Source organism: Ischnura elegans, chromosome 11, assembly GCF_921293095.1.
Source record: "Ischnura elegans chromosome 11, ioIscEleg1.1, whole genome shotgun sequence".
Lineage (NCBI taxonomy): Eukaryota > Metazoa > Arthropoda > Insecta > Odonata > Coenagrionidae > Ischnura > Ischnura elegans.
In genome coordinates this window covers 81303737-81327413 of record NC_060256.1, presented here as the reverse complement: position 1 = coordinate 81327413, position 23677 = coordinate 81303737, and the positions used below count along the sequence as shown (strand labels likewise).

Genomic DNA, 23677 nt, shown 5'->3' with positions numbered 1-23677 from the left:
TTACGAAGTTTCTATCTACTTTTTCTTATGATTGTCATATCTAAGAATTGTCATTCATTGATTAAAAAATTGATTTTCCAATTTTTTAAAGCATATTAAAGACTTCACTTGTCACCTTCCATTGGTAATATTTAATGTTAGGTTACGATTAAATGCGATGGGATTTTAAGTAAAAGGACTGCAATGTTCTAATTTTATCATCAATAAAATGGAATAAAGGTCACAAGAATACTCCTTCGTACAAATTTTATTGTCTTTGGGTTTGATTTTGAATTCTTCCTTCCGTATACATGCGAATTCGTGGTGATGAATCACCAAACTTTTATGATGATCCTGCTGTTCCCTCTGCAATTCGATCCATTAAATTCCTTCAGCCACTGACTTGCCTTTCATACTCCAGGTGAAAATCACAGTGTCTTGCCTAAATTTTCGTGTTACCCTTCAAAATATCCACTCTCTCTCTCACTATTTCTCTCCTCCCTGGAGATGAGTGCTTCGTAGGGAGCCCCTCCCACTCGCACAGGAAGCCCTGGCCGTGCCCTATCGCCTATCAACCCTTCTCACCTATCCCTCCTACGCACCTTTAACCTCCCTATTTCTCCTCGCTCACTCTCCTAACACCTCCCAACTTTTCCCCCTCCACCTCGCCCCTCCCCGCCTTTTACATCAACTGTGCTTTATTACGAAGCTTGTGGGTCCCAATTAAGAGGCGGCAGCTGTGAAAATTAATGGGGCTTGGCTTTTAAGATGTAATTGGGCACATTCATAACTTCGTTCCTCTCCTCCTCATCCACTGTCCTTTCCCCTCCCTCCCCCTCCCACTTCCTAACCCTTTTCTCCCTCTCCCCCCACCCTCCATATCTTTCTCTTACTCCCCCCGCCGCCTCCCAGTAGACTTGCTTTTCCACCCACCTCCCATACTTTCTGCGTTTTACTCAACTCCATCCCACTCCAGAGTCTTGCATCCATTTTGCTGACACGCTTCCACTCCATTTCTCCCTCAATTTTTACCTTTAATAACATTCCCTCCTCTCCGTACCCTTTTCAGCCTATTACCCCCACCCTCCGATGCATTTCCCATGAGGTCCTATTTTACTTCCTTTCCCCATGACCCATTGAAGTCCTTCAAGAGCAATTTGTGGTAGTCAAAGTGGTGTTCATTTTTAAATTTACTATTACTGCTACTGAATATGGGCTAATTCTATTACTAAGGCAAATTTCGGCGTGCCTTTCATTGGAATTCCTACTCATATGTCATTCCTACCCATTACCGTAGTTTCAAGATTATTTTCGCGAGCATATTCACTACGTGTTTGACTTTTCATTTCTTCTATTCAAGTTTCCCATTTATTCCTGTTCAATTTCTCTCGTAGCGTAAACTCATGCCGCGTAATTTTACGCTTCAGATAATAATTGAGTCTAAGTTGACTTTTTAAATAAATCATGAATACATTTATACCATCCATTGAAAACTTCCTATTTTTATTATTCCTTATTTTATTTTTTCTTCCCATTGACCTGCAACTTATATTCCTTCTTCGGTGTTATTGCTATCTCAGAATTTGTTAAATATTTAAAGTTATAAGAAAGTCTGCCAGTTATTCAATGACACTTTTTCTCATTCCACCTAAAACAACAAGTCTAAATAGCATAAGCGGGAGGGCTGGTTGGGTTAAAATAGTGTCCTCCCTACCGTGGTCGGGGTCTCGTAATGAGAACCAGATCTTGCGATGGAACGCTCGCATTTCCTTCACTACTCTCAGTCTCGGATGCTGCGTTTCTTTCCATGCTCTGGCGCCTCGCAAACCCGCCTCGCAACCGTTGGCACGCTCCCCCTTCCTCCGCAGCCCATTCCTCGCAGAGCCCCAGAGAGCGATCGAGGAAAATCCGCGAATTGCTCGCGTACCTACCTTGAGCTCCTCGACAGCACGCTGTGCGCTCACAGCGGGACGCTTCAGAAGGAAAGGGGTGTTTTAATAGCTCGGAAGAGTTGTAGTTTTACGGCTGTGCCGGGTGAATGGTGGGTTACGTTCTTTTAGGCTCGTGGGAGGGGATGAAATTCCTCCGCGCGTGTGAAAGCGGATTTTGAAGGGATCCTGTCTCGCGTAGGGTTTAAACCGCTCGTCATATGAGCGCAAATGTGTCACAGCGCATTCAACAGCGAGCTCGGGTTTTCATTCGCAATGTTTTCTCTCCGTGTTCAGCGACTGTGTTTTGCTTCTGGAGGAAAAGAGCGTATTGTTTTCCTTCTAACTCATCTACTTGACTTTTTGTATGATTTTTTTAGTTGAGGAAAGCTATGCTACCCTGGGAAATTAAGCAAAAGCTGTCGTAATGGTATTTGATGAGAGAGTTTTGAATAACAATTTCAAAATGATAAATTGAGCCTCTTTTTTACCTTGTTTCATCTTTGTACCACCTAATAGTTTTTAAAATAATTATCAAATGAATACTACAGAAGCCAATTTCTGAAGATTAACTTATTGGTATAGAAGAATAATTTCTTCAATGCATGTACCTTTACGAAAAAAGGGTTTTGTTTGGTCGCTTAAATATTCGCCATAGCCGAAAATATGTACTAAATAGGAACATTTTTTTCATAACGAGCATGTTACGCCATGGTTGTACTATGCAAAATAGATCAGGGTTGAATTTCTAGGCAATTCGCACCTACATTTATATCCTATAGCCCCTCATTTTCATCCAAACAATTGAAAACTACTTTAATTTTCCGTTGCCCGTAGCGAAATGTTGTACAATCAACTTTTTGTTCCCCGATCGACCTGGAAATAATTATTTTCACGGGCTATTGGTAATTGATGCACTAATGATCAATGATAAATATAGCCGCCCCCTACCATCCGTCGTAATTGACGTGGAGCATTGAGTGGCAATTCTAATTAATGAACCGCAGCCGACGAGCATGGCTAAGTATCTGTTAACTATTTATTCTTCGCAGATAATTAGAGATCAATTAGTAAAACTACGCGAATTAATTAATGCCTCAGTTCCAAGTGGCCGCTTAAATGAGCAAATGTCTTTTTCGTAACGGAACCCGTTTATCGGTTTTTGTTTTCTGGGCGAAAGGAGTCGTTTGACACATTTTCGTGTTAAACAAAACAATCATCGCTAATTTTTAAATTTATTTAAACTATTACCGTCGATTTCCTTTTCATCCTGTTATAAATTAATTTACACCTACATCGCACCTTTCCTTCAATTTATTCTCTGTTTGAAAATTGCTTTGCATTTGCTAAACACAAAACTGAGATATCTAAGAAATTATTGACCGACAAACCTGAATTACAGTCAATTTCATTGTATAGGTGTCTCCATGTAAAAATTCTTAGTTGCCAGATCCATAATTTTGGGGCGTTGATAAATCGCGTTCGAAATATATTGGCCATCAAAAATGTAACTGGTTCTTTTGTATGTGCACAAATTACCTTTGTATGAAGATGTTTTTTTTAATCCCAAAATCATTTATAAGCTGAGTACTTGCTCTAACACCATGTCAGGAGGCAGCAAAATTACTAATCCGCGAAAGCTTCCACGAGGAACGGAAGTGGCCTCGACATCGAAACTTTCAACAAGTGGTCGTTTTTGGTCGTTCTCTGGAGCAGCAACAAATAGAAATTTACGCCCCCTCCCAGGCCTGCCAATACCCATCACGACCGGCCTCCTCACCCTCCCCCCTTCCCCTTCCCTGTCGCCCCCTCCCTTCTCTACCGCGTCACGTGTGCGAAGAATATGGCGCGCGCGCGGGAAAAGCTCTCAGTCGCGATTGGCGGGGGCGGGCAGGACGAAGAGTCGTCACGTCACGTCCGGCGCTCCGAACTGCGGTACGTCCACTCACGTGTCCCGTGGCTAACACGCGCGTACATTCGCGTCAATTAACATCGAATCAGGCTTCGTCAGCGGACGAGTGCTGTATTTCGGGGCGCACTCCGTTCGTAACAAGCGATGGGACATGTCGGCGCAGGGGAATTAAAAAAAAAGAAGGAGGAAGGAGTGGCACTGTGGGGGGTGTGTAGATGCGAACTTTAGGTCGGAAGAGTGCGCATTAGGGCGAAGAGATCGAATTGGGAATGTTGTTGAGTGATGGTGTTAAGGCTCGATGCATTCGGAACTAGTCTCCCACACTGAACAAGGACATGTAGGAAGAAGAAAACGCAGTCGAACAGCTGAAGAGGGGTACATGTGATCATCTCGGCATACATGTACCCTGGATTTGTCCGTAAAAAAAGGTAACTTGTCTGAAGTGGTGGAATAGAAGGAAAAATGCAAATGGAGACAGAGGGAAAGGCACCATACGAAAGGGATGAGTAATGATAAAATTAAACTTTCGATCTTTATTCTACAATATAGACATGATGCAAATCTAATTTAATAGCAGTGACTGCAGTTTTTGATACAATTATGTTATGGAAAAAAATTATGGAAAAAATTGACACGCAAAAATTCATAGAGTTGATATGAAATGTTTTAAAATTCCCCTTAACGTTTTAAATACCTCATCATCATTACCGTCAGTCAACAATCGTAAGATTGGTTTGACACTCCTCTCCATTCCTCTCCCCTATCCACTAGCCTTTTAGTAGCGACGCCTATATTCTCTTGTACTTGCTTTATAATCTGTCCTACTCTTGTTACTCACTCGGGGCCGTCCCTTGCCCTTCTTCCCACCCACTTTTCCCTCTACGATTGTTGGAAACACCAACCTAAATTTATATTTCATGTGCACCAAAAATAAAGAGAAAAAAGAACAGGATTTTGATTATGAAGGGGGTAAGACCGATATTTTGGACGGTCTCCGCCGATTCTAATATATCGAGTGAATGAAGAACGACATTGTATGTGTAAAACCTTGTGGAATGAGTTGAGCGGAAATAGGACGACGTCGGAAAGCGCAGTTCTGATGTAACCAAGTAGGGAGCGTTATGGACGCGAGGTCGACGAGAAATGATTTTGATGGGACGAAAGCGATGTCCGCCACAATCCATTATTCATTTAATCGAGCAGATATAATAAAGTAACATTGGGAGCCCCTTTAGAATTGGGTCGCTGTGGTTATATCGAGAGAGCTTTATGACGATCGCCGAGTGTCGACGGGAGCCGTTCTCGTGGGAATATTGGGTGTGCCTCTGCATCAGTCACGACGCCGTGCCCACAGTTCGTGCTTTCAAATAATTGATGTGGGATTTCACGTGTTTTACCAGCAAGCAGCCGATGCCCCCCCCCCCATTGTCATGGTGCATAAATGTAATATGATGCATGGAAACTAAACAACCGGTTTTGGAAGGAAATTTTTCTAGCTACTTCTAGGAAATGAGAAAATAACCAATTGAATGAGTACCGTGGTAGCTAGAAAACTGGGTGATAATAAATGCATTTTCGATGGGTTTCGTTATTGATCTGTTATTATCCCAATATCAAGCTACTTAGGAAATGCATTTACAAAAGGTGTTTATCATAACACATCTTTTCCTAACGCCCTTATAGACTAAAATCATTCAATTCTGAGACACTTTCTTGGACCAGAAAAAAAAACGTTCTTCCGCGAGATTCTATTTTTTTTGCATAGTTTTGGATGCTTGGATTGAGCTTGTTCCAGCCAGTTATCATTTTAATGGAATTAATGGTCAAATCCATAGTTGAGTGCTCATTGTATTTTTCCTGATAATTCTATTTTGAAATCAAGCTCGAAAAATGTTGTCTTGCGTCAGGTCTTGAGGGTATAAACTTGCATTTGGGTGATTCCTAGTACAAGCTCCCAATATTAAACATATTTGCTAGTATGTCATATCGACCTGTATATTTTTCTTTGGTTTTTGCTGCTCCCGTGCCTTCACGAATCCAAATCCAACCCACTTGCGTAGAAATAGCTTTGGGGTTCACTTATTGCCCATCGATTTGTGTTGAGTGTTTTCAATCAATTCCGAGCATCGAATTTCTTTCTGCGGCGAAGCAAAATACGCGGAGAGTACCTTCGGGAACGGCGGATGAATGCGGGGAGGACGTGGGAACGTAAAAGCGTGCGAAAGCGTAGCGAACCGAAGAGAAGGAAAGCGATAGGGTTGGATGCCATACGTGTGAGGGTAGGGGTAGAATTAGGGAAGGGGGCTCGGAAATTAGGGGATATATCGACATGCGGGGGTGGGTGTTTGGGAGTATCTGCGGGGGTAATTTGCCTCCCTGCGGACCCAGGAGAAGTGGAAGAAGAGGGATTGGCCGGCCAGGAATCGCATGCGTGTTGGAGAGTCCCCAAGCATTGTGTTTTGTTGTGAGCTTGGGTGGATTTGTTTGTGCCCGGGAATCGGCGTTGGTCTGGCGGGGTGGTTCTAAGTGGTGAGTCCGGGCGGTGTACGTAAGGGGAATGCTTGCTTGATGTGTTGGGGGATATTGGTGAGGGTTGGAAGTGTGGGAAGAAGGGAAAGGGTTGTCGAGATGGGGATAGAGGTTTTCGGCGTCGGCTCTGGGTGGTAATGGGAGTAGGAAAGCCACTCTAGGGTGTGTGTGTATGCGTGGCTGAAGAGGGCAAATCCATCAAGGAATAGCACAATATTGCGACCGTCTTTTCTCTCTCCCCAATCCCAACTCTTTCTTTCACTCCGGGGTTGTTTTGCTTGGAACAATATTTAGCCGTCAATTTTCCTCGTCTCAAGGTCCAGCAGGATCTCCATTTTATCAATTTCTTTCCTCTCCGTTTCTCTAGCCCTTTCTTACCTCCATCGCGTCATTTCAACAATATCTTAGAGAGCATACTCTATGCAATGAAGTCATTCAAATCCTATGTAAATACTTTTCATACGGGAAATACTTTTACTACGAGGGAAATCTTTTTCATATTTTGCATTTTTACGGAATGTTTCAAGCGTTCCCTATCATAATGCCTTCAAACTTTGGACACTTACCATGTTCAAACAAATCTCCAGATCTCTCTCTCTCCCTCTAGGAGCATTAGTTTACTTCCCGCAAATTTTCTGACAGCAATTAGTCACGGAATTTATTCTTGAATATCAAATTTTTGAAGTAATATTCTCGCTTATCTACCACAAATGTAATCCAGGTTGGGTAAGACACAGTATGAAAGACCCAATAAAAGAAGAGACTCACACGAATTTAAATTATCGGTAGCACTACCACCATCCTCAGAGGTCAGGACGAGAGTTACTTTCATTTAAGAGTTATTTTCACTTATCTAATGTTAATTCTGCGCAAGCGTACGGCTTAGCTGGATGTGCCCGAGCTTGTCAAAAATGTCCGAACCTCTCTCTTCCGGTTTCTCTAAATCCTTCCAGCTTCCATCGTGTCATTTCTACTCTGTGTTATGGAACATTTCAACTCTGTGCTATAGAGTTAGTTTCAACTCTATGTGAGGGAAATACTCAGTTTGATCACTTTCCTTACATTTTTATGGAATATTTTGAGCTCTTTCTATTGTAATGTCCTTCCAGTTTTGGACAAGAACCATGTTCAAACATTTTCTTTCTAGCTCTTTCTCTCTATAGGGATATAAATTTACTTTCGGGAAAATTTCTGGCAGTAATAAGTGACGAAATTTATTTTTGAATGTTAAAATTTTGAATTGCAGCGCAAGTTTTATTCGTCACACGTTTACGTTGTGCATGTGTACGGTTTAGCCGGATGTGCCCGAACTTGCTAAAACTGTCCGAAGCTCTCTATTCCGGCTGACGCGATGCTCGCCTGTAAGTGATGTACTTTCTCCCTGCTCAGTCACACACTCCCCTTTCCCGTCATCCCCCGGGACCGAAAGAGAGAGAGAGAGAGAGAGGCACACATACATACCCACTCACATTCTGCTCTCAATCCCGACCCACCCCTCTTCACTCTGTCCTTTCAGACTTCCATTACTCCGGCGATGGATAATCCCTGCTAATGATCGCCCGCTCTGGCAATTTGCTCCCGGCCTCACTCTCGTATCCTAACCCACCCCCTACACCCGCTATGCTTGCCTATTCCCCGACGTCCTCCCCAAAATCCCTGATGGAAACCCTCCCCCTCAGCCACACGCATGCCTCGCAGTATTGGGTTGCAAACACTCTGCAGAGCTTTCACCCTTTCTGCAAGAGTTTGTCAGCTGGCGTCGGGGGCGGGAGGCAGTCATCTATGCCGCGGCGCACATTTCCGTGTTTTAACCCGTTGGGGATGTCGTGTGGGGGCGGGAATCGGGAGCTGAAAGGGATTTCGCGTCGCGATGACGTGCCGTGTCCCACTTGTAATGTAGGAAAGGGTCTCCGTGGCTACGATGAATCTCGAAAACATCGCCGCTTTAACCCCGGTCTGCTCATCATCAAATGTTTATTTCTCCATTTTCCCACTTTGGCGAAAGTCTTAAGTTACATTTATTTCTTGGAAATTATATTCATTATCAGCTTCAATTTAAAATATAAAATAAGATGATATTATAATTTCAGCATATTACATATTTCGTCAACCCATTCATCCCCCTTCAAGGCTTCGTAAGGTAGGACCAAAATAACATTATTTCATTAAGTGAACCAAGAAAAGTCAACGATATAGCCTGCTTAAATTACTTTCAACTATACGTATTTTATTAAACGTACATTTTATTTGTATAATACAGCAGAAAATCTTTATTCTATTTTATTTATCACAGATCACGGTTTAATAAATTTTTTCTTGAGTCTTAATCGTAGGAGTAATTTAAATAAAAACCATGGGCGAAGATATGAAACAATGAGTAATGAATTGTGTAATAGCATGGTGAGCAGAATTTGATGATTTTACGGATAACAAAAAGGGTATTCATAGCAATGCGTAATGCTATCGAGACAGCCTGCTTATTTCGAGGATAACCCAGGGGATATAAGGCCCGTGGAGTGAGTTTGCATAATTAGTTTCTGCTTTTTGTGACGCCTTTTATGTAGTGCGGGATACTGCTGGGGGAACTCTTTGCACTTCGTACGGAAACGGAGCCCTCTTTGTGCGAGACCACGCGGTAATCGGATAAAGATGGGTTGAATCCGAGATGGTGTCTCGGCTCTAACTGGATATTCTGCTCGGATCGAACGCCTGCGAAGAATACAGTGCATATGGAGGGAGTGAGTGCAATTGAGTTAATTGGCCAAGTATCCGAGGGAAAGGAAAGAAAATGGGATTGGGAATCTTCGAGGACAATGGACGCTTTGAGAAAGCAATTACGTATTCAGACCGATACGGTAGGAGATGGATCTCTCAAGCTTCCCTCTTCTCCTGGAGGATATTGGGAATCTATTTGGGATACTGCCCTCAGGGAGGTTTACTCGAGGACGCGTTAGCAGTGAGTAGAGATCTTAATGTACAGCGTACCATAGCTAGATGAAGCTGAGGAGGCGTAGATTGAACTGTAAGGTGGAATGAAAACAGAATGTTCGCACAGTGTCGCCTTTAGACCGGTCAAGTTCGGTACGTTAACTCGAAATGTTCTTTAGAAAAACCTCGAATATAATTAACTGAGTTGCCTATATGTTTTGCGCCTTTTTAAGAGTCCTTTCTAAGTAGTATGATTCCAAAATGAAATGTTTCATGTATAACTCTGAGGAAATGAGTGTCCCTCGTTTCTTTTCGGCTAAGTGGTTGCGCGATTGTTTTTTGGGCACCTAATGATAGGAATGCTGTGGCCATTACCCTGTGAAACAACATTACTTTCATGGGAGCATATGGATAAAATTGCTACCTTTGAATGACACTTTCGTCGATCTTAATTACTGCTAAAAGTCGATATTTTGAATTCATTATGGTAGATTAAATTCTTTTTCGGAACAATAACGAAACATCAACACTGATTTGCAGAAAAAACGTCCCTCTCTCCTCATCGGATCATTGAACCAACTTGATGTTAGACGGAGTTGGAAAATGGTTAATGATCTCCTCCTTTCTAATCTTACAGCTTTGGCTAAGTACTGATTCTAGTCTACGGTTTTTGAAAACGTATTCACAATATTAAAATTATCATTTGTTTTATGCTTATTGTTATTTCATAACCACTTTGAATTAAAATGGACCAATTTATTGGTGCCTCCGAGTTACTCGGAGTTATTCTCAATAGCCGCTGCCTCTCTAACGCTTGCCAGTGTACCCCATCCGAAGAACCTAATTGGCGGGAACAAGCTGTTACGATAGCTTATGCATCACAGCTGACGGAACCTCATGAAAAATGGAGCGTGAACGAGTACGCTGCATGTTTAATGCATTAGGCACATCGTGGCTTACTGACACCTTTATGTTACCCCTTACACTTTCATAAGATCATTTCGGGAAAATTTTCCTCGCTAATACGAGCTGTTCTTGTACGAGCGTTATTGCTCCATTGTACCCTGTTCCACGGTCACTGCTCTTTAAAGTTAGCTGCAGAGCAAGGGTGTTGATGTAGAAATGGCGAAGGGTAGTGGACCGCGATTATGTTATGAGGGGGGAAAGGGGTGAAGGGGTTGCTTTTGGAAGAGAGATAAAAAGATTAACAAGTTTACAATGTTTATCCGAGGGGTGATGTGACTCCGGAGTCGCCTCGGGGTGGAAAAAGGGGGATGAAAAACTGGGGGGGTGTGGGTAGGGAGGGGGGTTGACCGATTTTGGCGGAGGATGATTGAGAGGGGTGTGAGACCGGCGGGGGCTTTGATGAGGGGCGGGAGGCCACGGGCTGGGAGGAGACAATCGTATTACGGCCCTTCCCCTTCCCAAGCCTTCCGTTAATCACTCCTTTACTGCCCAATGACTTTGCCCCCCCCCCCTAAGAGGGTGGACGAGGAAATGCATTATTAAGCCACCTACCCCCAGCTTCCCCGCTTTCCCTACCGAGGGCGTTGCAGTCTCACACCCCCCCACCTCTCCGCACCCTCTTAGGGCACGTCCTAAAGGGCTTCGGTCCTTACCCCTCCGTTCCAAGCCTTATTCTGAGCGGTTCTCGGGGACCCAATGAAGTTTTAGGCTCAATTAGATCAGGCGCAAAACACCGGGGCAGTGTTTTTGAGTTTATATGGCGCGGGTGAGGGAAAGGGGTTGGTCGGGGTGAAAGCTTAAAAGGGATGAAAGGGGGGAGGAGGGGGGGTTTTTCACTCATCGGGAATGGGGAAGTTCCTAGGGATGAAGGAATTGTGGAGGGGGGAAAGAGTGTATATAGCGTCCGGGGGGCGTATGCGAAATTGGCGGAAGTTGCCTTTTTTCCTCATCACCGTGTCTTGTAAGCTGACGCCCGTTTTCGCAGCTTACTCTCCTCAAGTTTTTTCAGCGTCGCCTTTTTCCCATGCTCATATTTCTCTCTTCCTCGTGGGAATTTTAAACAATTTTCCTCTTCAGGCCCAGATCCAACCCTTCAGGAACTTTAAACGCAATTTCTCGTGCTCAGAGTATGTGGTACATAGCCCATCTCTTAGCATGCAACCTCCTTACTTATTCATGTCAATGGGAGACAATTATCCAATGTTTTCAATTACGATCGCCTTTTCCCTATGGGAGGCGAAGCGAGCTAACCCGTTTTTCACGAATGCCTTCTCATACTCTATCTTTCTCTCCAGAGATGTATATATAATTGAGATCGCAGCGGCTGTTTTATGCTTCATGGCGGTGGGGAGTCCTAAAACCTTCAACCGTCTCCGGTCTAATTATTTCCCCCGTTATTAAATAATCTCGTTGTACGGTGCGAGGGAGTTTTGGAGAATGATGCAGCGTTTAAATGTTTAACGAAGTGTCCGTTCATGCGCCGATGGAAAGCTTCAATCCAGGAGCCCCTTTCGTATTCTCCTCACCGAAATTAATTTTTCGCCGAATAGAGCGAATATTTCGGATTCGGGACAAGTTTTGCGTCTCCAGAATCGAATAATTGTCGTTTTGCTTCGTTGGAGGTGAATAAATTTGGCCCAAATAAAAAAACCCAAGCGCCAGGACGCATATTTCTCCTTTTTTTTAAATCAAAATTCTACCCAAAACCACTTACTCTAAGCTGTGATGACGTTGACGTAATGAATGTAATTGAGTTGGATCCTCAGCTCTTAAAAGCCGGAAGTTTATTGAAATCGCAATCAGCATGCTCGCACGTGAATCATATGGAGACGTGTATATCTTTCTGATTGTGGATACCAAGTTTCTTCATTGCGGAGAGGCTGGGAACTTAATGCCATTAAGCGTATTGCTTCATTCGTTTCTCCTCTCGCGTATTTTCCATTGTTTGATATCCTTCCGTAATATACAGGATGGGTGTACGTGAGTCTCTATTTCTCCGGGGAAAAATTGTGCCTCACATTCAGTCATACAAACTCAATTTGAGGGTAAATTTTTGCATGACCCGAATATCTCCCCGTTGGTTGGAACACGCGAGGTGCTCCCATTTTTTTTGCTACTATTTTTTTCCTGGAGCAATGGTTGTATTTTTTTTCACCGGAACGCAGGAGCAAACTCAATTTATCCTACCCGAGTTTCCGTCCATTTGGAGCAAAAAATATCCTTCGATCCCGCTTTCCTTCGCTTGCATTGGTCTCTTGCGCGCTGTGTTTTTTTTTGTATGCGGACTCTAGATATGCCTTCTCTTTTATTCTTCCAACTCCATATCTCCCTTATTTTCTGATTTCTTTCGCATTTCTATCGATAGAGGCCTCTGTATGTTTTACAACAGCTCTAGTTAATGACTTCATTTTGAAATCACGTGAAATTGTGCCTTTTTAAGGTAATTCACTCGAAAAAGCAACGTTATACATTGCTACCCCGATCATTAACCTGGACAAAATGAATAAAATAAAATAAAATAAAATAAAATTACTTTGTTTTATTCCTTACTTTATTTTAAATAGCACGACCCGGGTTTCAGCATCTAATGCTATCATTAGGATGGCCTGATAATAGCATTAGCAAAATAACAAAACAAAGTAATTTTAATTTTATTTTATTCTATGATGAAGAAATTAAACGATGTAACGCTTGAGACCGTGTCTTATATGGACAAAATGAGCTACTTGCCTGATATTACCAGTATTTATATTTATTTTTATCAGTACTCTTAATATCCTTTGTTAAAAGTATTTTTCCATTATTATAAATGTGGAAACCACAATCATAGCAATATTCCTGTCTGTCAATTCAAATTAGTTTTAAGATTGAAAGGAAAAACGATGTTTATGACTTAACTGATGCAGAATTTGAGTTATACTGTGAGACATTACCTTCATCACTATCAGCCCTCGGCTTTATCTAACTGAGTTTTAGAGTTATCGTTAGCTCTCAGATTTTGGTTAAATATCTCATTACCTATTTCGTGCATCCACTAATCTTGACGTTTATCAAAATGCTCCGTCATATACTTAAAATTCAATATGCAATCCATCGTTTCATTTATTATTCGCGATGGCTTTCATTCACAATCAAAGGTGATAAGAAAGATGATGAAATGTTGGGTTTAGAGTTTTAACACATGTGTCGAATGATTTGGCTAATCATTATCGCTAATAGGTACCGCTAATAACGGCCAAAAATAGGACTCGCAACACATATTTTTTGTTAATATACTCGCCGTAGGTATTACCAATCGTTTATCGATCTATGGGTGCATCTATTTTTTTTCCTCTGCCATTAAGGCTAATTATTAACGCTAATAGTTGCCGCTGATAACGACCGAGAATAGGGCTCGCACTATATTCTTTGTGAACGTACTCGCCCTCAGCATTACCAATCGTTTATCGAATCTAGGGATGCATGTATTTTTTTCCCTTTGCCATTAGGACAATCTTCTTCCACCTCCCATTGTGCGGCCTCATTTTAGTCCACGAACCGACCCCATCTAACCACCACCCTTGCTCCTCCACTCCCCATTTTGCCCATCACTTGAGCTTACCAATTTTCCCAAGAGATGGCGGGTGGGGGGAGTCCCGAGGCGCGAGGAATCGCGCCACCACAATTTCATCTCCGCAAAACTGCCCCCTGCCACACACAGTTCGAAATGTGCACCCCCCACACATCCCCCCCCCCAAATTCTAACACCACCTCTCGCGCATAACCACTCAATGTATCCCCTCAGCCTTTTACCGGATCCTTCCGGAATTGACCCTGGATCGCCTCTAGGCGGAAAGAGTACGGCTCGCATGTGTGTATGTGAAGTGGACGATGCCTACTTTGGGGGTTTGGATGGCGTATAAGAGTTTCCGGGATGCAAGCGGCGTGTGAGGGTCTTTCTCGAGTGCAACTCATCCTCTGGATTCCCTTCTGCTCCGTGCTCTTTATCGACTATTTCCATGCGTGTCACAGTGGAAGCGGGGGGAACCAACCTATCGCCTCACACCCCCATAACCAATATATCGGCCCCGCCTTTTGGGGTGGGCGTTGAGGATAAGGGCTCATACGTGTATTAGTATCGTGGAACGTGGGTAAGAGGTGGAGGGGATTGGAAACGGAAGGAAAATAAGGTGTGGGCGACGTCCGTGGCTTTCATATATTATATTACCAGTTGGCATAGCGGAGGGAGGCGTACGAAGGCCTCGCGTGGGTGTGCTGATATTCCTTCTCGTGATAACATACCCTGCTCCGTCAACTCTTCTATCCCACCCCTTGTATTCAATCCTGTGGACCTCTCCACCTTTCTCAATGTTGTGTGCCTGGAATAGAGGAGCGGAAATAGAGGCCATTGTAAGACTTAGCGGGGTCGTCCAGCGTGGTGCGATTTCTTTATTCCTCTCTCTCCCAGGAATTTTTTCGTCTGAAAGGCTCGCTGTGTTTTTATCGAGCTTTAAATATGTTTCCGATTACGCCATGAGGATTAATAATTAACTCGATGTTAGGCCAATGTTAACGACGATCAGCCAAAATTAATATTAGCTTTTCTATACCATATTTATTTTAAAATCGTGTAAATTTCACTGAGTACGCTCTAAGCCTATCCATGCCTGCTATTTATTGTATGTATTCATTGATGCCATAGCTATAGTTTTAACCTAGTTGATTTTTTATAGCATCATGCAGTGTGTTGGGGATTGTACCGCACATAGCCATTCTCGTGACAATCCTAGTCCCTGTACTACTATTATTAATTTTTCTTCTTATTAAATTTCCCACTTTGAGTAGATAAGAAGTTTTACTGTCCTTAAAATAATTGTGGGTTGCCTTAAACTCGTAAGTGGCGGCAATTTTTTCATTAAAAATCAAACTTGGATTAATTCATAGACAATGCTAATATCTTCGTCCTTTTCTTGCTTCTTTCTTACGTAGCTTCAAGTTATGTCCAATTACTTCTTCCTCTTCGGTCAGTTGTTCATGGCACTCATTACAGAGTTTTATAACTCACGAATATATGATTTCCATGCCGAATCCAGTGATTTAATCCTAATCCTAAAGTCAGTGTCGGCTCCGAAATATTTTCTCCTCACAAATTGGATTCATCCAGCTATTTTCCTTTCGCCACCGTAATTAATCCTGCTCACGGTATCCGTCGAACGCGGCCCTCCCGAAATTAGTTCGCTAAAAACGGAAATTTATCGTAAGAAATTGAGTGCTGCCGTCTGCTGTTCCCCGAGGTCCGAGAGGGTATTTCATCGCCTCGTCCCGGAGCACATCTGTCTAATTGCGGAGTTGGAAGCATTCTGGACGCTCCGGCGCGGCGCTAATTTCTCAAACCTCCTAATAACGGTCCACCCGAGGGCGAGACGGGAACATAAGTCATCAAGCACTTCACTTGTCAAGGCCGAAATATCCTCTCCGCACTTATTGGACACGATTCGCCATTGCTCTGCTGATTGCCTGCCGGGGTTATCCCAATCTCTCCTAGACGCGACACACAACACTTCCCCTTAAACACGTCCACTGGAACACGGAACACGTACACATATGCACATTTCACCGTCCGCCAACCCTCCACTCGATGCATGCCCAGACACTGCCTCTTGTATTGTTATCCTAACACATCACGAAACTTGCGGTCCTCAATCTCTCCACCATCCCGGCATCCTCCTCCTCCTGAAGTCTTCCTCTGGACCACCCTCCCGTAATAACCCATCCTCCATCCCCCAATAGCTTTTCCAAAACCCCCCAACTCTCCTTCCTGTTTGGATGTTTTGATGCAGCTGTTACATTGCAAGCACACGTACCACGAATCTCCCTCGCCCCCATTTTCCCGCCTTTTAGCGCGGGAGTTCATAAAGAGGGCGGGAGGGGTGGCGCTGTAGGCCATGTGTCATGGTGCTGGGGTCAGACTCATCGAGTGAGGGCGGAGGCAATCAAAACCTTCTGTTTCACACCCTCAAAATGCCTCCCTTCACCTCCCTCCACTCCCACCAATCCTAGAACCCTGCAACAACCCAACGGAGGCTGCCCTATCATATCCACCGGTGTGTGCGCCCTGAGCGCCTTCAACTGTTTTTTTTTCTTCCTTCCCTCACTCTCCGCTACCTCCTCCCCCATCGCGCGCGAAAAGGAATTGCCCAATAGGTCTCTCTTTTTCCCTGCCCTCAGCGTCTCAATCTCTCCTCTTGCCCGTTCCCGGGTTTTCGGATATCGTCAGCTTATAAAGACTTTCCGTGTGCGTAATGTGTTTTCGGCCAAATGGGATAACTTCTCTTTCCCAAACCTCTCCTCCCCCCTTCCACTCGGCCATACGTTCAGGTCGTTCAAATGTTCCCAAATTAAGTCGAGCTCGGACTAGTGGCTGCAGCGCCAGTTGGAATAAAACTGGGGAATTCTTGGGGAGGGTCATTCTTTGCAGTGGTCTCGTTTCGTTTTCTCTTCTGTTTCCGTGCTATTGGATTTGTACTCCAGTCGCCGAGACAACAAGGCTCTCGCTGAGCTGCATGTGTATTACTTGCTCTACGTGAGGGTGGTCGAGGAGTGGGAGCTAGAACCGAAGCTAAACAGGTGAAAAGAACTAGGAATCTTGAAGGGCGACGTTATTTTGCATTGATCTGAGTAAAAACAAAATTCAGTTGAAGAATTCATCAATAATTTGCAATCGTTATTGAATGATTCGATACTAAATTTCGGCTTGCATTTAAAATAACAATTAGCATTATGTTATTCATGTGTTTGCCTAACTACAAGTGCATCATAAATAGCATAGGTACAGGGTATGTTTACCATATAAATATAATTATTGAGGGAAATGAAAATGTAATACCTCTTTTATATTACCACATTTCAAATTTCATGTGTGAGAACCCAAAAGCTATGCAAAGGAACTCGGTAATGAAACTGAGTTAATGATGGAAATAACGTATAGTTAGTTGTAGCTTTATCGCAATTAGTATATAGCACCGCAAAAGAAATTCCAAAACGGTCTAAATATCTTTTCACATAGAATGTGCGAAAGAAGTATCTTTGTAAGCTTGCAAAGTAATATTATAGCCCGTGGGCTATTTCAGTCTAATTCTGATAGGAATCAAATATTTTCACGCATTACAATCTACCGCATTTCAGTCACCGTGAATTAAATAAATGATTCTTATGGTTCCTATCCCATTTGCAAGTTCCCTCAGGAATGTTTTGCGATATTCCCCCGGAGCTGCCTAATATCTGCGGATTTTACCCGCTTCCTCGATCTCGCCGTCATTGCTGCGTTTTCCGCCCTTTTCGGCAGCACTGTCGCCGAAAACATTCCCCACCCCTGTTGTGCCATTCTTGAAATCCTCCAGGATATCAGGAGAGCTCCAGCATGGCCTTATCGCGGGGCCCGTACTAAGTCTCACCCTTCCTGGGGCATCCTTCATAACTTCAACAGAGGGCAACGCACGCCTTCTGGCTGCTTTCTAATCCTTCTGACACCACCCTCCCTGAACAGTGAAAACACCCCTTTTCCGTGCCCCTCTCTCCCTGGCCGACAACGACAAACAGGGGTGCCCTTCCCCACCCGATATTCCCCGCACACGTACACTACGAACTATTCGCGCAGAGATGAAAACCTCCGCAGATTGCAAGCGCCGGAAACACAACTGATGTCACCGTGTCCTGGGCCCCTCTTCCAATACCCTGTACCCTGTCTCGCACCCCTTCAACCAGCCTCTTTCTTCCCGATCCCTACAATACTGCTCCCTACTCTTTCACGGGGAAGTCTCTACCCTATACTCACCCTCCCTCCCTATCGTTTCGCTTTTCCGTCAACCCTTTCGGCATTCCTAAACCATTGTACTCGGGCCCCGTTGTACCATTACGTGTTCGGCCTCTTCTCTCGCGTCTGCCGTGTTTTGTTTTTCATCATTTCGATCCGTGCGAGCGGGGTCTCGTATCTCACTGCACTTGTTGTCGGAGTCAGTCGGGTTTGTTGTTTTGTCATTGCCTTCCGCCAACTGAGCGACCCGTCCCAGTGGTGGGAGGCTTATGTTGGTGACCGGGCATCGAGGGTTGGTCGGACATGCTTTCAGCAACCTTGAAGTGGTGATAACAACTGCAGCTCTCTGATCCAACCCCCCCCCCCTCTCCTACTACTTCCCCCCCAGCTCCCCGTCCAACTCATTGCAGTGGCTCGTGGCATAATGATGCATTGACGTCGCGTCCAAGAGAGCTGCAGAGGATTTAATTATTCATCGCGGGGATGCGCTGGGGAGGTGGATTCTTCCCAGTTGAGTGACGGGGAGCGTGCACGTGTTGGCTCTGATCTATTTCGAATGCCTTCCTCAGTTCCGTAGACTTTTTAAAACAATTTCGCTTGGTGCAATTCTTTTGCAAACTTCAACTAGTTATTTTCATCTTTGTTACTCTTTTTTCACATGAATTACTTAATGCTTTGCAGAACTTTCTTAATTAAAATCTTCGAAATCAGTTAATTGAAGGGATAAAAACGCGATGAGTCACTTAATTTCTGAAAGATTGGCTGATAGCATAATGATAGCATCTGAAAACCTACACAGTGTTGATATTGCTGAAAAGTGACGATTTAACATATTTCACTCATTTTTCATTCGCCTAAATAGTGCAATAGTAACCCTATGTGCGTATTAACGCGACTGAGTGTGAATTAATCTATTAATATACTGTTAGCTATGAAAAAAAAATCTTGAAAATCATGTGATACGATGCTAAATCCTTATGATTACCTTTCAGGCTACTATCCATTATGTCTTTTATATTTGCCAATCAAAAGACGAAACTTGATGATTTTGCGTACCTACATGGCCGCCAACAAGGAGATAGGAGTTCGAAAGAGTTTTTTTATAGAAAGTTTCGTTCTTGGGTTTTATAAGTTTGCTTCCCTGTTTATCTGATTGATAAGTCGTGTTGGTTCTCGTGGGTAGATTGCTTGGGTTGTTTTGACGTGCCACGCTTAGCAAGTGGGTGTAATTTCCGAGTTCTTTTCCCCAACCCTATCTCGTGATTACGCATCGGCGGCGTGATCTCCGCACATCCCATTTCCTACACTCCCCCCTCATGGTGCGGCCCACTGGCGCGAGAAAGCGGCCCGCCCGCCCGCTTACCCTCACATCGGCGGTGACAATTTTTTTCAAGGTTCATAATTTCCACCCTAATCAAAAAAATGAAAACATTCCCAACGCGCGCCCCATCATATCGGCTCTAACCCTCACTGTCTAACCCCTCACCCCCCCCCCCCCCCGAAACTTTTACAGTTCACGTCAAACCGCGTATCCCCTCACCCCTCCCCCGTCTTTTCTCAGTTCCCAAGCTTATCTCTTTCCCAGCCCCGACCTCCTCCTCCTCCTCCTCTTTCTCTTCTTTTGATATTTGCTTCACTGGAGCGTGGCTTTCGATTAATGCTCCCCGAAGCAAATTGTGCGGAAAAACTTTTCATCCTCGTACCCACCCTTTTCCTCATCCCACTCTCCATCCCCCTCTCTCCCCGCATCCAGCCCCATCCCCCTCCCCCCTCGTGAGGCCATCTCCCAGCCCAGAGTCACGGACCAATCACGTTCCCCCACTTGCTCCGCATAGCATAGCTTGGGTGAGTGAGGGTAGTTTTTTTTCGAGTCTTTTATGCCTGAATTGAAGTGGATTGCGTAAGATAGCTAAACAATCTACCGGTTACCGTTTTCTACGGGGACATAATGTGAAGTTATAATCCTAAAATGTCTATTTCAATCGTAGTGAAATATGTGGATTTTTTAGCTGTGAAAATTTTAATTTAAAGTTGAATTGCTTAGTTAGGGCATCCAAGACCGACAGACTGTGGGGCGAAGCTTTTCATAGGTGCAGAAACGGCTATCGATTTCTTCCCTGTTTGAAGCTACCATATTGCTTGTTCTATGAGATCTATTTATGATTATTTCTGGTTGAATCCAGCGGAAATTGTTCAAAACTTTCTTTGTTCAACAATCCGAAACTTTAACAATCCCATTATTACTAAACTGTTCCAATCGCTCAGTTTATTATGTCAAGTTACCCTGTTATTTTATCACGTGTCTAGTGCCCGCTCGATCTTACACGAGGCCGATTAAATGTGTGGTATCAACAAAAAATATTGCAAAATTGTTCCTTGCAATTGATTTCCTGCTTTTATGCTCTTATACATTGCATTTTATTCTATTTCACGTACCCGAAAATACTGCCAGTAAGTAATTTGATCAGCGACTGACGTTTTGTGACCCCCAACATATTTTAGAATTACCAAGCTCCTCTATAGATCACATCCTGTCATTTTAGGAATGAATATTAGGCAAATATGCCCGCCGTCATTCGAAGGTCTGAATTGTTGTGGTCTGTCTTCGTTAATTTTCCCCATGGGTATAATCCCTGCCCCGTCCACAGCCTAGCGTATCCACCACCCTTCCAGTACACCTAACCCCTCTGCCATACGCCTATTGTACCGCCTCCACGACCCCTCAGACTCCGTCTAAAACGTCACATCCGATCGCCGGGCGTCGGCTGCTAATACATTCGGACACCCGATGTGATTGGGTTTTCACCCCCTTCCACTATCTCCCTCACGGATAATGCCTCCCCCACCCCTTTTCTTGGCGTCCGCGGTCTTCCAATAGGACGCCGCCGACTCTCGCTCATCTCTCCTTTGTGCTTTGCCGTTCCCCGCTCTCATCCTCCGATATCATCCACGGGTGTGTCGCCTCATCGCTCTTTCCGCATGGGTCCCTCGGAAGAAAATTTCCCAGTCTCCCTTGATAGCCGTGATTCATTCCGGAACCCTTTCTCAAGCGTCATGCATATTTTTATAGAAATTATCGTGTATTGTAAAGCAATGGTGGTAATTTAAATTAGAGGGAAACATTCAATGGTGTCCGGCTCAACTTTGTGGAAATTAATACACGAAAATGAAGAGGAGACTTCGTTGCTTTCCACAGATTTATTTCGTCCTTACGACATTTTTCGACCATAGAGGTCATTATCAAGTACAAGTGAAAAGTTTGTTTGCTGTATTACTTGTACTTGATAAAGACCTCTATGGTCGAAACATGTCGTACGGACGAAATAAATCTGTGTAAAGCAACGAAGTCACCTTTTTATTTTAGAGGGAAACATATTAATTGCCTTACGAAATCATCTGAGCTGAGTGCTTAAGAAAATATTACTTGATTTTTGTTACCGATGGAGTCATTTTGACTCCTCGCGATTTTTATTTCACTGTCCTGACTAATATTTTCCAAATTTCGGTCCGCAAACTTTCCATGAAGCCTGGGTAACATTTTTGATCGTTCAACCATGATAATTATATATTGTGAAAAGTTTATGTTTGCTGTATTATTCAATTCCTTTGTGATAGTCCCATGAAAACAGGTTCACATGTAATGAAAAAGAATTTCAAAGCCGTACCTACTGTTGAATCTCCCATGTTAAAAAATAATGTATTAACAAAAAAACTTATGAAATATTGCAGTAATAAAAATGATAAACTAAAACAATGTATCAATAAAAATTGAGATAAACTACAAAAATAAACAACTATAAGGTAGGAGTCAAAATGACTCCATTCGGTGGTTCTAAAAGGGGTGTTAAGTCCGGTATTCCTAGTGTTAAAGAGAACCGAAAGATTAGTTACGGGAATATTATAATTCTTCCAGTTAGATCTAAGGTTTCCGCGGTGTTTCTCCACATGAGTCTCGGCTTTCGGGCGTTCCGCCGCGTTGAGTTGTCCATAGGTCCCGACAGTTTCTCCATCCATCCTGCTGGCGTCTTCAGGTCACTTCTGGCTGGAGAAACTCACACATATTTGATATATATATTTTATTTATATCAAATATGTGTGAACTCAAATTTAAAAAGATGTGCACGAATCCCTTTGCTGACAATATGTATGCAAACTATTTTCCACGCTTAGTATTTTCATCGTGCAAATCAATTTCTTGTTCAATTGTTGTAGATTCTCATGAGTGGAAGGAAAAATAATGTGCAAGTTATGTCCATTACTTGAAATGACTTATCAATATCAATTATTAAACCCATCTCAGTTTTTCCCTGATGACTTTTATGTGCATTATGATCATCAAGTGCTTGAGGAAACTTGGCTTGCATAGAGCATCTTGTGCGTTGTAGCAATACTCGCGAAAGGAAGCTATCCGGTGTTCACTCCAAGAATGGGCTCTTCTTAGTCATTTTCCTCTGATCGTTACGAAGTTCGCGGACCGAAATCCCTTTTGTGCTGTTTTGTATCGCGATTGCTCGTGGAAGAAGACGTTACGGAAAAATCGGAACATGTTTCCGTGAGGTATTGCTCGTAACTTACAGATAAAGGCCTGAGGCATTCCTTCGTCGCTCGCTTTGCCGACCGGAGATATCTCATTTTTATTCCCTTCAGACTTTAGCCGACGACTCCGTTGTCGAAGCGTTTGCGCCGCCGAGTCGGCTAAGGATTAATGTCTCCTCCGTCATTCCCTCATAAAGCATATCAAAAGGTTTTTCCAGTCGTGACCACCTTCACCCCATAGGATTTCACGACCTTTCCTTCCTTTGCCTCCCAAATGCGTTTTTCCTCGGTCTCCTCCCGAGATTTTCTCCTCTTCTTCGTCCGTCTGGAGACAGGCGAGTCTAATTTCGATCTGTTAGCCTTTTGCGTCGATAAAATAGGAAAATTAATGGAGTGCGTTGAAAGCCAGAGTTGATCGTCTTATGCGACTGACCTTTTAAAAAAAAGTTTTTATTCGTGCATTGCCTGTGTTACATATACTGCTTCTATCTCGTCGAACAATATTCTCACAAATACACGACACGTTTCGGCTCACAGAGCCATTATCTACTTCAAGAAATTGTAGAATTTCATTTTAGCTAGTACTACGAAAAAAAATTCATCCTCTAAGAATTGTTGTGAGATGTGATTCATTCCATATCAACGCGCTACTATTTAGGATTTCGTCTCTATCCGTATTGATTGCACTTATTCTGTAATCTATTGATGATAATAAAAGAAGCTAGGGTGCGGGTACTAGACCATTTTGCTATTCGGAGATGACATTCCGCACGCTGCATATCGGTCCCTAACCTCTCCCCTGCTTTTGACCGGAGTACCCCTATCGCCCTTCTTCCTATCCTGTCCGCGCCATTTACTCCCATCCCCTTCGCCAGACGCCTTGACGTGGAGTGATGACCATGTATATACCATCTCCAGATGCAGAGCGCCAGGGCCGACCATCAGGAGATGACGCAGGCTGAGAAAGGCGACCACCGCTCACAGCAAGTCTGGAACGAACCTTCGATATGCGTGCATTTTTTCCCCTCATGATTTTTTCCCGCCGGACCCCGTTGCTTAGTCACGCTTTCGGCTTATCCTTCTCCCCCACGTCTCGCACGGCCTTGC

The 23677-nt window shown here is 43.6% G+C and overlaps 1 protein-coding gene across 3 annotated transcripts in view; it reads left to right on the top strand.

Moving 5' to 3' along the window:
* LOC124168540 (homeobox protein homothorax) overlaps positions 1–23677 on the top strand; it is an 822993-nt gene that overhangs the window by 763008 nt on the left and 36308 nt on the right. The window lies entirely within an intron of this gene.